The following is a 14,594-nucleotide window of genomic DNA, read 5'->3' as shown; positions in this document are numbered from 1 at the left end:
TTTGTGTGAGAAAGGAAGAGAGTTGGATTGTAACGTAGCTTTAACAATTTTTCATTCATATCACTACTATGTTTGCTGTGTGGCAGTTTAGCCGAGGGGACGCTCTTACCAATTAGGCCACCGGCGCGGTCTAATTTTGAATGGCTTAGAATATTAACATGCATTAAGCAATTAATGAATGATGCAACAGCCTTACATTTTCTTCCCTCCAAACCGAAATAATCAGATTGTATAATTGTGTGGCATTACTATTTTGTGCAACATCAAAATAAATAATATTGAATGACTCTTTTTATAAGCATAAACGTAAAGCATTCAGCTGGAAAGCTCAAGTGCCCTTTAATATTGTCACTAGGACAGGCTTAGCATATTCAATTCTAAGTGATACAGAACCTTCAAATATGAATGGTTCATAAGTTTCCAAAACATATTCAGATTGGGGTTTATTTGACCCAGTCTTTGTAATGACTTATATTTAAGAACGTGACCTCGATCTCTTTAAAATAAGAGCATTTGAAAGTACTGATTTGTGTAGTCTGTTGCTTATTTGCAACTTATGCAATCATAAATGTCTTGCCTTTTCACTTTACAAATAGGGCTCTATGAAAAGAAAAGAGTTTCTGATCTCAGTCTTATCAGATTTCTGATTACTTAAAGTTGTGCAGATTGAGATTTGAAACTGCTCGTATACGATATAGATATTTTCCCCACAAAAAAAAATTGCTGAAAGGATGACGTAGTGACAAAGAAAACCTTGTTAGTCAAGGAGCAATTGTCAGTTGTTCGAGCAGCATTTCCATCGTTTACACTTTATGTTCATCAATATAAGCCTGGAAATCCCTATGAATGATATTACTGTACTCTTCAAGGAGTATGATCTGTCTGCGATTATTGTATTCCTTATCAGCCTCATTGGCTTAGCACCACCGATCAAATAATTGTTCTTTTCATTTGCATGTGTTTGTACAATACATTAACCTGAGTTGATATGTCTCATGCACCAACTCACAAGAATTAAAAACATATGTCTTATCTAAGTCATAATGAGTACTCATTTGTATCAACACGGAATTTAAAACATCACAAGTTTTTGTAATAATAAATTCCATCACTATCTGGGACATTTCAAGTTTTCAGCAATTTCTCAAAGTGAAGAAAATATTTATCAATTTCCCTTTCGTGAAAAGGGGAGTACTAAACTTATATTTCTGGTAAAATGTAAACTTCACTTATGTTGAAAAGGACTAATGTTCCGTCCATAAAGCTCTAATTTTCTTAATCTATATTGCATTTCCGTTTCTTCTTTCTTTCGCTCACTCCCTCCTTCCTCCGCCTGCATCTTCGTTTGCTTTCCCTTTTATTGAAGTTGCATTTGTTTTTTCTTCTCCTTTCTCACTCTCTGAATGTACACTTTAACTATTTCCATCTAAAGATGAAACATTGTTAATTCCAATTCAGGCTAGATATTTTATGTATAACTCGATTTCGTAATAAAACCAGAGTCAGACTATTGATTCAAGCGCAGGGTACTAATATCCAAAATGTCCATTCCGACCAGATTTTGAATCAAACTGTTCCTTATTTCATGCATCGTTAAAGATGCTTTCACTTCCGAGAGATCATGATGTCTGGCAAACACAAACCCCCTCATCATGTATCATAGACTCGACCCCATCATGGGTAATATTTACAACGAAATTCTGTACATCTAATGACATTGTTAATCCTTGTTATTTTTAAGAAAGACTTCTCAGATGTGTGAAAAAAGCCTTGCCAGAGATAATGACAATTCTGAAAAAGTCGCATGAATTGTAAAAAATGTTTTAATGAAATATTTATATGTTGCAAAGCGAAAAAATGAGCCACAGTGGTACCATAGAGGGTGGCTTTGAATGAGTTCACAACAATTCAAAACCAATGTGTTAAACCAAGGTCTATGAGCACTTAGTAATGCCAGTAAATAATGAGAATAAATACTTTCTCTAGAATTATTTATGAACAGAACTGTAAGATCTTATAATAAAATGGATTCCTGAAAATGGTCTAAAATAGAAATGTCATGTATTGTTTACCACGTTTATGTATAAAGGGAGGGTAATGTTTCTGTTGTAAACAGGGGGTGCTGCGACTCAGTGGATTTTCTAGAGGAAAACAGTTTTAAACCTGTAATACCGGGGGTTTTCTTCAAATAAAACAACATTCGCATCATTCATCAGAAGATGCAAGCATTTCTAGACTGGTGATAGAAAGAACGATGTGAAGTGGAGAGCTTTAATACATGAGTAAAATAATTTAATACGCGAGTAAAATAATGGACGTAGTTCACCAAGTAGTGCCGAATATACTTGTCCCTCATATTGTTGAACTTCCTTCGAATCGCTTGTCCATTAATGAATAAATGTTGACCACCACTGTCCATCACGGATCCGTGTACTGCTGAGATTGGAAGAAAGATGGTTGAAAACTAAAAGAGCTGAATAGGGCTTAAATCATGGTTCAAGAGCAAAGCCTACTTCAGGATAGATGCATTAATGAATTCTCCAGGTTATCAGTTGATTACCTGTACGACAATCACTATGAGCATTTATCCAGTCAAACAGGCTCCAACCTTTGCAAATGAACATCTCTCAGAGGAGAGGACCTATGAGGTTATATCATGCGTATATTGTCCAGGTGTGCTAGATGTAAATATTCAGTCGTACTGCTCCAACAATAAAATCCATTTATTGTGGATCCAATACAAGCCTAATGATCCCAGGGACCCCATCAATTGCTGGTGCTGTACCTGCGAGGCTGGTTCTCAGGTTTTGGAGTGCTGTGTTTCTAGTGTCCAATGGTTTCTGGGCCGCAAAAGATGGATTAATGATGGGTTGACTAAGAAAGTATCGCCAACTTATCGTCTTCAGGATGCATCGCCTATTCCAGAATGTGTATGTGATAACGGGGAATCAACTGAGGAGGGATTTCTACATCAAGACCCTTCCCTTCATCAGTAGTGATCCGGCTCATTTTATTTATATATGACAATTATAACAATTATAATAATTTTGTATATATTTCATTGTCATCCATATCATGACGTTTCCTTTATTAGGGTATGTCCATTGTATGATAATGAGCATTCTCTAAAGAGAATGATAATACCTGTCACAATTAAATGAATACAAATAACTATATTTTAAGACATACTCTTTAATTATTTGACTTTTTATGTCCATAATTTAAACGTCTAGTTTTTCAAATACGTTTTATTCGTTTCTGCCATTGATGATTGTGCAGCCACGGCAAGTTATGTCTATTAGTTAGAAAATGACAAATGTGTAGCTGACTACATCAAAATTCCTTGCGATGTGTTGGCTTTACAGGAAACTTTATCAAGAGTGTTACTGTTTAGAGTTTGAACATCTCCAAGGAGGAAGCAAAGGTTAAATACACAAATATGACAATTACAGTAACAATTGATCATCACAACTTTCCAGATAGCAGGATTATATCACCCCTGGGTTATCATGTGGGTTCAGATGTTACAAGTCGCGAGTAGTTGTGGTTAACTGCTACTGTTAGGTACTCTCCGTCTATTCAGACATTTCTTTCTAAGTTAGCAGATGCTTCATCATTTACTAGATGTTACTGCATAGGTGTTAACTTCTCAGAACCTCCAGTTATGTACATAGCCTTAGGGCGATATATTTTTTATGGTATTCGGTAGGAATGCATACATGCATGTCGGCCTATAATATTATGTGTGCACATAATTTGCCTTCGAAATTTCTGTTAATATATAATATCCATTGCAATAATTAGACTAACTTTACTGTAATGGTTTGTATTAATATATATTCATATAGCGCTATTATTCGTTGAAATGTTTCTATACGATTTTGAATTTCTTTATCGCCCCAATCGAGGGCTTCATTTTTGAGTCCATGCAAAGACTTTAATAGACACGAGTATATGACGAGAGAAACAGGCATACGGAGCATAGTCATACATAGTTACCTTAATCAATGAAAAGGCACAAAAATACTGGCATTGACCTACGTTTTATACAAGTAACGTATACGTATACGTAAACGTGAATGAAAAGTGAGTCAATGTAAGTAATTTTGTACCTTCTCAGACAAAAGAATTTACTAATTTGTTTTTCGTTTGCGCTTTACCATTCATATTTCACAAAGGTATAAAAAATAATACGGTGTGGATATAACAGATATTAAATATGGCTTGGCATTTGCATTAAGCGCAGACGAATGTAATGCTCATAAAGAGATTGTAGTTTGAATAGATGCTACCTCAAGTGGTACAGAATATATTTTTTCAACTGAATCATAAATATATGTGATTACCTTTCATGTAGAATTGTTTCATTTCTTAAATGCAGTGGGGAGGAGAGTAGTTGAAGGTTTACAGAAGCAAATATGTTGTTTACAATGCATAATATTTCATCTTATTCTAAAAGTTTGTGTTCAAACTATTTTTGGAGCCAAGAAGAAATGAAATACAACATTTTCGTAATAAATATCCCCTCCAATCCCTCCATCGCTCAAAGAATGTTTCATCCTGACCACTAAATATATCAAAGTTGAATTTTGGTACAATTACTGGTATGTCGATATGAGCTTAACGTTTCTTACGCGTTTATCTTAGAAATCTGAAAGAGCCATAACCATTAATTTAAACGAGACGCCCATTAATATCGCATAAATGTGTTTATAAAAAGTTATACCTACTAAGCTGATTTCCTCACTTTCTGCTTCAGTGAAATAAAATAAAGGGAAAGTCAACTAAACTAGAAACCTTATAGTATGTTTCTCTATGACATCTAGAAAGAAGAAAACATTATATATATATGCAGGAATCCAACATGGCCGCCATTTTTTAACTCTTGTTATCGGTACTGCTCCTGAATGAATAGATGGATCTGCGTGGAATGTTCACCAATACGACTTAAAATGATATATAGTTCGTCCTTAATAAAGATGGTGCCGATCTTACGTCCAATATGTATACCACCGTGAACATATTGTTATTGGTGAAGAATATCAGGCACGGTTGAAACACTAAGCAGTTAAAATGATAAAACGTTCTTATCAATTATAACCGGAAATTTTCTTCAGCCATTTCATGTGAAGGGGCTGTTGTTTTTGTTTTATTCACAAAAGCCATCAGTAATTCCCACTTTAAGAAGCATTACAATGGTTGCATGTAAAATATCAATAGGAACTGGACAAGGATTGAAACATTTACTACACAAAGCTTATTAAAGGTAGCTAACGACAGGTAAATCCTATTCTAGATTATAGTCAATATGAATTATTCGTATCCATTTCTGTTTAAATTGGAACTAGATTAGCATGTGCAAAATATATAGTCTCATAATGTAAGGCTTGACTTTTGAAAGTATAAAATTGGCATATTTTTATGAATGGTTTATATGATCTGGAGATCTAATCAAGTCATCAAGATATGTCGGTAAACTTGACCATCGAAAGTATTTTGTCTACATTTAGTCGTTTGTGTTCAGTCATGATCACAATGGATGAGAAAAAAATATTATCTAAAACATAATTAGCAAATTATTAAACAAATTTAAAAAGTGCTATAATGGCTTGACAATTTACCATGTCATCATGTTATTATTCCTGATATAAAGATTTTTTTTACGCAATTGGGTTCAAAATTCTTTTTAATTATTTTCCCAATGAGGCTTACATTCATATGGACAAGAAAAAATAATGGTGCCACCGCTGTAACATGAATGAGGAGGGGAAGTTAGTATTAAAAGCTTCAGGTGTTAAAAAGTGAAAAATAAAAATATTGCTATTATGTCCTAAATGTCTGACCAGATCATCGATATACCCACAAAATATGTTATCAAAACCGTGATTGTTATATGTTTAGTTTTTGCATATGCAATTGTACTCATGAAGATTTGTTAAGTGCGTTAGACCCAATTACTACTTCCCTAAGAGCATAGAAAATCTTTAAAAATAGTTTCGGTTGAGGCAATGCAGAGAAATCGGGATCATTTTTCATACCAAAATACAAGTTTCCATCCATTGTAAATTGCTGTGCTGAGATGAATAGATTGTGTGATCCCTGACAAGCACATTGATATATCATGACTGATAGACAAACCAATTTTCATCGATACATTTGAAACAATTTTTGTATTATTGTATTATCAATTATTCTTTATCCTATCAAGCATTAGAAAGTTACAATTTATATATATTTTTTAATTATAGTATTGATTTATTGTAAAGATGATCTCGTTACCAACGTCATGATTAATAATAATTAATATAAGAATAAAATGATTTAAATCACAGGAAACATTGTTTTGATATTTTAGATCAAACAAGCAACACAATTATTGTATTGCAAGTAACTTTGGAATTAGTTGCGAGCATTTATCTAAATTATTCCTTTTTTATTATTGTTAACTTATTCAACACTTACATTATATTCTATAAAGATAGAAACGCCAGAATTGTATGAAGTTGGTAAGCTTGAAATAATATGATAATTTTTTAGGTCATTTTATATCTAAAATGTAAGACTTATGTATACGCATTTATATAGCTGGAATGTGATTTTCTGCATCAATTAGTTCAATAAAATTCGTTCCGTCATACTTCATTATGAGAATTCGTCTCTCTTACATTTGATCCCGTACTTCTTTCTGCGTTCCAGTGATGGGTGATATTGACATCTTTAAGGGGTGAAACCTCTGAAAAGGAGGATTGAACTCACTCACACCTTCCTATCACCTCTCTGTCAATCTAAGCGTGCCCAACATTAAATTGGGTATGTCAAAGAGAACCATCTAAACATGTGTTACGAATACCAGCAGCATTTTAAAAAGTAAGGCTTGCTGAAGTGTATTTGATGTATCTCTCCCGATTTCATTAGTTATTACTCAAGTGATGGCCTATTCATGATATATAAGGAAATACTATAACCATCGTAGCCCACAGACAGTCCTACTAAATTTTGGGTACCATAATGCTAGTAAATCAACATAAACGTATTCAGTTACAGAGATATTTCTCACAAATATTCGCTTCAGATACAATCTTCGGGTAAGATAAAACAAAAACTACCAGTGAATTCGTGAAATATGGGATTTTATACCTCAAATTAAGTCTGGCACAATATTGGCGGTATCAATAAGCACAAGCATTCGTCCGTATTGTATGGTCCAAAAAGGAAGGTGTAAAATAAACACATCAAACAGTAATACATTAACTAGTCAAGCATTTGTTATATAGGAAGTAGAGGTATATAATACATGATACAATTACATTAAAACTATTTCATACCTTCTTCAACATTTATTTATATAATTTAATACACTACATAAACAATGTTTTGATTTGCATAGACAATGTTTTTATCTTTTCAACAAAAGTTCAGCAATTCAATGATATATTTTAAAAATATAAGACCTTTGTTGTCTTTTTTAACAATCAAACATCTTTCATAAAATCATATAATAATGAGTAAACTATTTGACATATTTTTTTATCAGACCAATTTATGAAAGATATATGCTTAATATATCTGAAGGGGAAAATATTCAATATTCATTTTAATACCAGCATGCATAGATGCCTTAAAGAGAAGTTTGATCCGCCGCACTCATTTTAGACTAAACTTGTTTCTTTTTACAAATAAACAACTCCAGATTTTTAACAGTTGCCTCATTCAAGCAGGAAATACAAATTCAAAGAATAGTTGATATGTATACAGTCAGCTCCTCCATAGCAACCAGGTTTGATATGTCCCATGCACGTATTAAAGGAGCAAAGTTACCCCATTATCCATTTTTTTGTTTGAGAAGTGTTTTTAATTTTGTGGTTTAACTGAGCATTTATATCATCTACGTTTACTATATTTTCCAGAATCCAAAATGCAAACGGGTCGATCTTAAAGAAGGTTCAGATGAATATACATTCTCTCATTTAATAAATTGCAATAATTTCAGTCTTACCAGTTAGTGATAACATGGTATCAATATTATAATAGTTAATTGTAAATTTATGCAATTTAAAGACAAACTAAAAGATTAAATAAAAATTAAATGAAACAACTACAAAATAAAACAAACATTAAACTTATTAACTGTAGTCACATACAGTCGATGTTTCATATAAGGAATGCGAGTGATTGAGTATAAAATTAGACAGTTCGACATACATTCACTAATGTTAGACAACATGACGGTCAAATGCAATCGACAGATTTAATTCTTCATTATGTTTTTTAATTTTATGTTATTTTTTTTATTTGAGGTATTAAGACAGCTGGCAACATCTGATGACACAATATTTGTGAAAATATTATCACAAATATAATATAAAACCCCTAGACTCCAGTTTAAAAATAGATTAAAGTGTTTAATTGATGTATCGAAAAATTCTATTTTGCTCTAACGTACATATTATATGCATGTGAAACTGCCATTTGTAGAGATGTCACTAACAACTAAATAAGAAAACTGGACGACCCGGTTAATTACGGCATCACGCCTAAGCATACGTCGCTCCTTATTCACTTACATCTCTCTACACAAACACAATCATTTTCAAATATGTCAAAATAAAAAATATAGGTGGTTGCGCTAAAAGAACACACGCGTCAAATAACATGTTGTTAAGGCCAAAAGGGAATTTCTTGTGAGAACTAAAGAAAACTCCGAGGACATCTGCAAAATAGATACATAATTATGTAAACAAAAGGTGTTCAGTATCGGATAATATAACTTCTTTTATCTGACCCAGAATTTTTAATGGCAGCATTGATGGTACACATAGAATATTATTGATAGATGCATCCATAGTTTAAAACTCGGATAATGATAGATAGCTCTGTTTTACTGAGGGTCCATCCTTTTCTTGATTGGTTTAGTAATTTGACTTAGCGAAAACCGAGCAGTCTAGGTCCAAAGAATACTATAGTGCGGTGATATACGGAGGGAAATAACCTTATACTGACAAAGGCAATTAACATTAGGGACACATTTGACTTATGCAATTATACGAGCAAATAGACCATAATAGTAATTTAACTTTAAGTAGTTCCATACGGAATGGTAGAATTTAACACTAAATTGGCTTTTTACAGTGGAACAGGTTTCAAAATGGCACTATGGAGACAAAGGAATAGAAAAAATGCATAAAGTTTATCATTACCATGACACTATGGCGACAAGGACAAATGTACTGATAAAAATAAACTTACTAACCAACACTACGTTATGACTGACCAATACAATGTTATTTACTGACCAATACCAGCATTTACTAACCAACGAAAAGAGTATGATATACACAATGTACACAATGTACACACAAACACACTTATATACTATCACACTCAATGGCAGGAGTGCTAATATATAACTCAACATAATATCACCCTTAAAAATGTTTAAAGTACCGATATGTACACAAACATAACCACTGAAAAGGGTAGCAGTGTTGACAGATACACAAACATATTATCCCCTCTGAATGAGATTAGTGTACTCACACATAACATACACATAAAATAATATCACCGATTGCAGAAAGCGTTGGTTCGTAAGAATAGGTGTTCATGATCATGATATAGCACATCGTACCCCTTGTACATTCTTTATTAATAAAAACGTAGTGTTTTGTAAATAAATGGTGGTTCGAGTGCGTCTGTGGTTGCATATGAACTACATGATTTTCAATAAGAGCATGTTGTTCTGTGAAAGTGATTACTTGTCTATCGGTAGATTGTTGCTGCTGCTATAGGGTTTAACGCTAATTTTCCACACAAGATAGGATATACATGGTGGATAGTATAAAGCGGTGGAGAAAACACCGACCCACGAGAAGTAATAGTGAAGCTTTCTCACGTATTCACATCTCCCACGCAGACAGAGGTGAGATGACAGTGTTCTGTAACGTTTAGCGCTTTAGACTACTCGGCCGATCGGGGCCCTGTCTATCATCAAATGTTTGTCTGTCTACTATTATTTCAGTCCAATAAACGATTATTGTAATATCCGGCATGCTCAGATTCCCACAGAGGACTATGGTGGCCCATGATGTCAGAGTCCCATAAGTTCTTTAAAGTCCCAAAACTTGGGCCATATTAAGTCCAATGGATTCGATGTGTCCGGACTATAATGTTACATTATATATTCCCATATTCCCTTCCATAACTATTGGAGATGTCCTAGTTAACTAACCGATTGAATGAAAGATCAGATAACTCATGACCATAAGCTAGTCTCTTCAGAAACATCACAAATATGTTCACTTTTTATAACTTAAGGAAGCTCTTCTATTCTTCATTCCACATCCAGTTCATAAACTACTGAGTATTGTTTTCCTTCAAATTCAAATATAATGAAGTAACAAGACATCTGTCTTTTAAATTGTCTCTCATTCACTTGTGATGCACATTGGGTTCGAGCATGTCATCTTCAAAACGACGTTGGAGTAAAAATTTTCGTGCAAATAGAACATAAAAACGCCCTCATAACAAATAGGTTGCATAATCAATGGTCTTGGCATAAACACTTAATAGTTCAGAGGTAAAATGGTTATATTTATCCTGAAAGTCAAATGAGTTGGCAACGATTGATAACATGACCATCCAATTTTTAACAGAAACACCGAGGTTATAGATGTGCGCCAGTGACAAGGTTATCATTGTTTGTGACGATAGTGAGAGAATGATAATAAAAAACAGTTTTATTTTCGTATAGAACCGGTAGGGAACTGCACAACCTTAACACACAATATTTGTTGTAGATTGTATTTATAATACTTTGATGAACATTTTTAGATTTGAAACAGTCAGCGGGGTAATTTATAGATGACAGCAAACATTAGGTTCACACAAATTGTACTCGCCGTAACACCAGTCAAGGGACAATGACTTATAACCGTAATGAGAGTTGCGCTACACACACACACACACACACACACACACACATACACACACACACACACACACACACACACATACACACACACACACACACACACACACACACACACACATATATATATATATATATATATATATATATATATATATATATATATATATATATATATATATATATATATATATATATAAGTTTAGTTTTATTCTACCTTTTTTATATCTAATGTTATTGTCCGAAACTGTAGTATGCTGTTTTGTACCGTGACGACCAGTCATACTTTGATCCCACACACATTTCCAAATTAATTCTGTTTGAAGACTCAATGTTTATGTTCGTAACCAAACTTAAGTCTCATAAGAGTTCTCTACTTTCTATATAGTATATGCACTTCTGCGCAACAGACACACTCGCCTACCAACCTAAAAAGTGTTTCTCAGCTGACTACATTCACATTCCTACCAAACTACATTCATACTAAATAAATCAAGAATATACTACAGACTTTTGTACCATCATACTTTGGTAATGCTAGCTTAGTCATGGTGGAATATGGTCTGGCGTGTTCAGGCAAGGCGATGGATGCAGTTTACCCGCTGACCTATTTTCCAATCTCTATCTCGTATGGTAGTATTATTTGGAATTCCCAATGAAGAATTTTTCGCACGTCAGTTCTCCAAAATTACAAATATGACGAAAAACCCAAAAGAATTATCCTAAATTTAGGGATTAATGATATGGGTAATATGAATACTAATAAGGCTTGGCAAGAAATGAAACAATTGTTCAAAGTTGCACGATAAAGGTTCCAAAATTCCGAATTGTTCGTGGCCAAAATTCTCATCTCGGAGCAACTTGAGGTAAGAAATTCAAAAGAAGCCTGGAATATAAAATAAAAAAACTAAATGAAAACATGTCAAAAATGCAAATGAATGGAGTTACTGTTCTACATACAGGCAAGGAGAACGAGGTGGATTTTCACCTAGATAGCATCCACTGCTATCCTCGTTCAGCTAATTTGATTCTGAACAATTGGTTACATCAAATAGACTCTGGAAAACGTTTTTGTCCCAAAGAGAAGACGGTAAACAATCGTATATAGGGAGAACGGACATTAACCTTAGCAGTAGGAGGCTAGTGCAGGGGGAATACGACTTGCTAAACAAGGGATTGATGTTCGTTCCCGCACCGAGATATGTGGATGTTTCGACACTAAAAGAACCGGTTAGAGAATTTACCAGAAAATTGATGATTACAAACGTTTTCAATCGGACATAAATAGAGATAAGGAACCCTTCGTGGAGAAGAGTACTTGGTGTCCACCATCTACAACATTTATATCAAAAATTCGAAAAAATAACCGATAAGGTGATGGTACAAATCTCCAAAATGCGATTTGAAAGAGAAAGCCCGAACCTCAACTAGGAAATAATAAAGGCTATATAAACTCTGAAACAAGATCAATCCATTATTATTAGAAAATCAGATAAAGGTTCGGCAACAGTGATTATGGATAAGGAAGACTACATAAGGTAGATTGAACAACAATTGGCAAACCATAAGCATTACAGAAAGATAGACAATCCAATCTTCCCAGACACTAGTTAAACTATAACTGAAATTGTTAATCGATTGGTAAAGAATAAATGTATTAGCAAAAAGCAAGCGGTGTACTTAACACCGCCAGTGAACCCAAGACCTAGGCACATTTGCACTTTACCGAAAATACCGGAATCGTGGTGGGTCCCTTTGAAATTCCAACTGGAAGACCGATAGTATGAGATGTAAGGAGTGAATCCAATACAATATCAGAATATGTGGATAGGTTTTTAGCTCCATTAGTAACGAAACATCCATCTTATCTCAGGGATACGAACGTTTTTTTTAGATACAATTAGAAGTATCAAAATTCCAAAGGAAAGCCTCCTCGTTACTCTAGACGTAGAAAGCATGTACACAAATTTTGACAACAATTCGCCCCTAGGTATGCTAATAACTTTGTGGCCATCTGGGAAAATGAAGTGTTTAAGAAATGTCAGTTTCTCCCTTTGGTCTATTTTAGATTTCTAGACGACATTTTTCTCATTTGGACATTTTCAAGGGAAGAGTTTAATAGGTTATTTGAGATTTTAAATAATTTCCATCCTTCGATTACATTAAAGGCAACTGTAAATGAAACTTCCATTGATTATCTAGATACCACTGTTTGTAAATGGATCCATTTTAGCAAAACGGGGTTTATAGACACTAAGGTCTTTTTTTGAACCCACGGATAATCACCAACGACTAAAGAAATTGTGTTTCCATCCGCAACACTCTTTCAGTGGAATTCTAATATCACAAAGTATTAGATTTCACAGAATATGCACTAGAAAGGAAGATTTTCAAAGAGCGACAAATATTCTATTTAGAGAACTTCGGGGAAGGGGTTATTCAAAACGATTTCTGAGAACAATTAATATGAACACAATAAGGGATTTTCACTCGTTCACACATACATTCGGAACAGCAAAAGCCTGCCGCAGCAAACGTTGCAATACATGCCCTTTTTTGGAAGAATCAAGACACTTTTCTAGCCATGACACCCATCAGACCTATGCAATCAAACAAAATTTGTCCTGCGATTCGATAAACGTTATTTACCAAATCTCGTGCAAAAAGTGTGGAAAACAATACGTTGGGCAGAATATTCTCACACTGAGAGAGCGCTGCACCAGACATAGATTTGACATTAATTACAAAAAAAAAAAAAAAAAATGTGGCAAATCATTTTAACAGTACTGACCATTCCCTGAAAGAATGCGCCATCATTCCAACTGAAGCGGTTGAAGAAAAGGAATTTCTAACAAAACGAGAAAACTATTGGATCAACAACTTAAAAACTCTAAACCCTTGGTGTCTCAATCAACAAGAGGAAACTGAGGAAGTCGAACCATTTGTGATAACGTTTAACTCAAAAGGAGCCCAGGTGGCTAAATGGATTAGAAATGAGTACGCTTCTATTCAAGTCAAGTATCCTCGAGTCTTTCGCTACAAACTTGAGACAGGATACCGGAGAAATAAAAACCTATCTGATATACTAATTAGAAATAAAATAAGGAATACAAGTAATTCTCCCTAGGCCAATACTCGTAGGGATCTTATTAATTCCTACCTTATATTCCGTTTTGCCATCTCACCTCTGTCTGGGTGGGTTCGAGTCTAGGATTCAGCCAATGTGGATATGTGAGAAAGTTTCCCAGTAGCTTCTCGTGGGTCGGTGGTTCTTGCCGGGGTTTTCCAGGGTTCTTCATCCACCATTAATACTGGCCGACATGCATATCATATCGTAAGTTGAAAAATGCCGTTAAACCCAACAACAACACCAACAACTGATGTCCTCATTCTTGAGGATTCGGTTAGGTCAAAGTCTAATACGATAGACAAGATACAATGCGTCCGGAAATAAAGTTCGAAGAACAGTCTAAAGTTAGAATAGTAGCAAACACACATGGGAGTATAGTGAAGATAAACATACGGGCAAACGAACTTGCATATCGGGTTTATTCTATCCACCTATTCGGATAATGTTTTGCTGTATGCATATTAATTCAAAATCTAGCTAGCTGTATGATGCCATTTTACATTGCTTTTCAGTATAAACAGTTCCCAAGTGATAACA

Source organism: Sinohyriopsis cumingii, chromosome 8 (assembly GCF_028554795.1).
Source record: "Sinohyriopsis cumingii isolate HCF-2022 chromosome 8, ASM2855479v2, whole genome shotgun sequence".
NCBI classification, from domain to species: Eukaryota; Metazoa; Mollusca; class Bivalvia; order Unionida; family Unionidae; genus Sinohyriopsis; species Sinohyriopsis cumingii.
Note: the sequence above shows the minus strand (reverse complement) of the source record.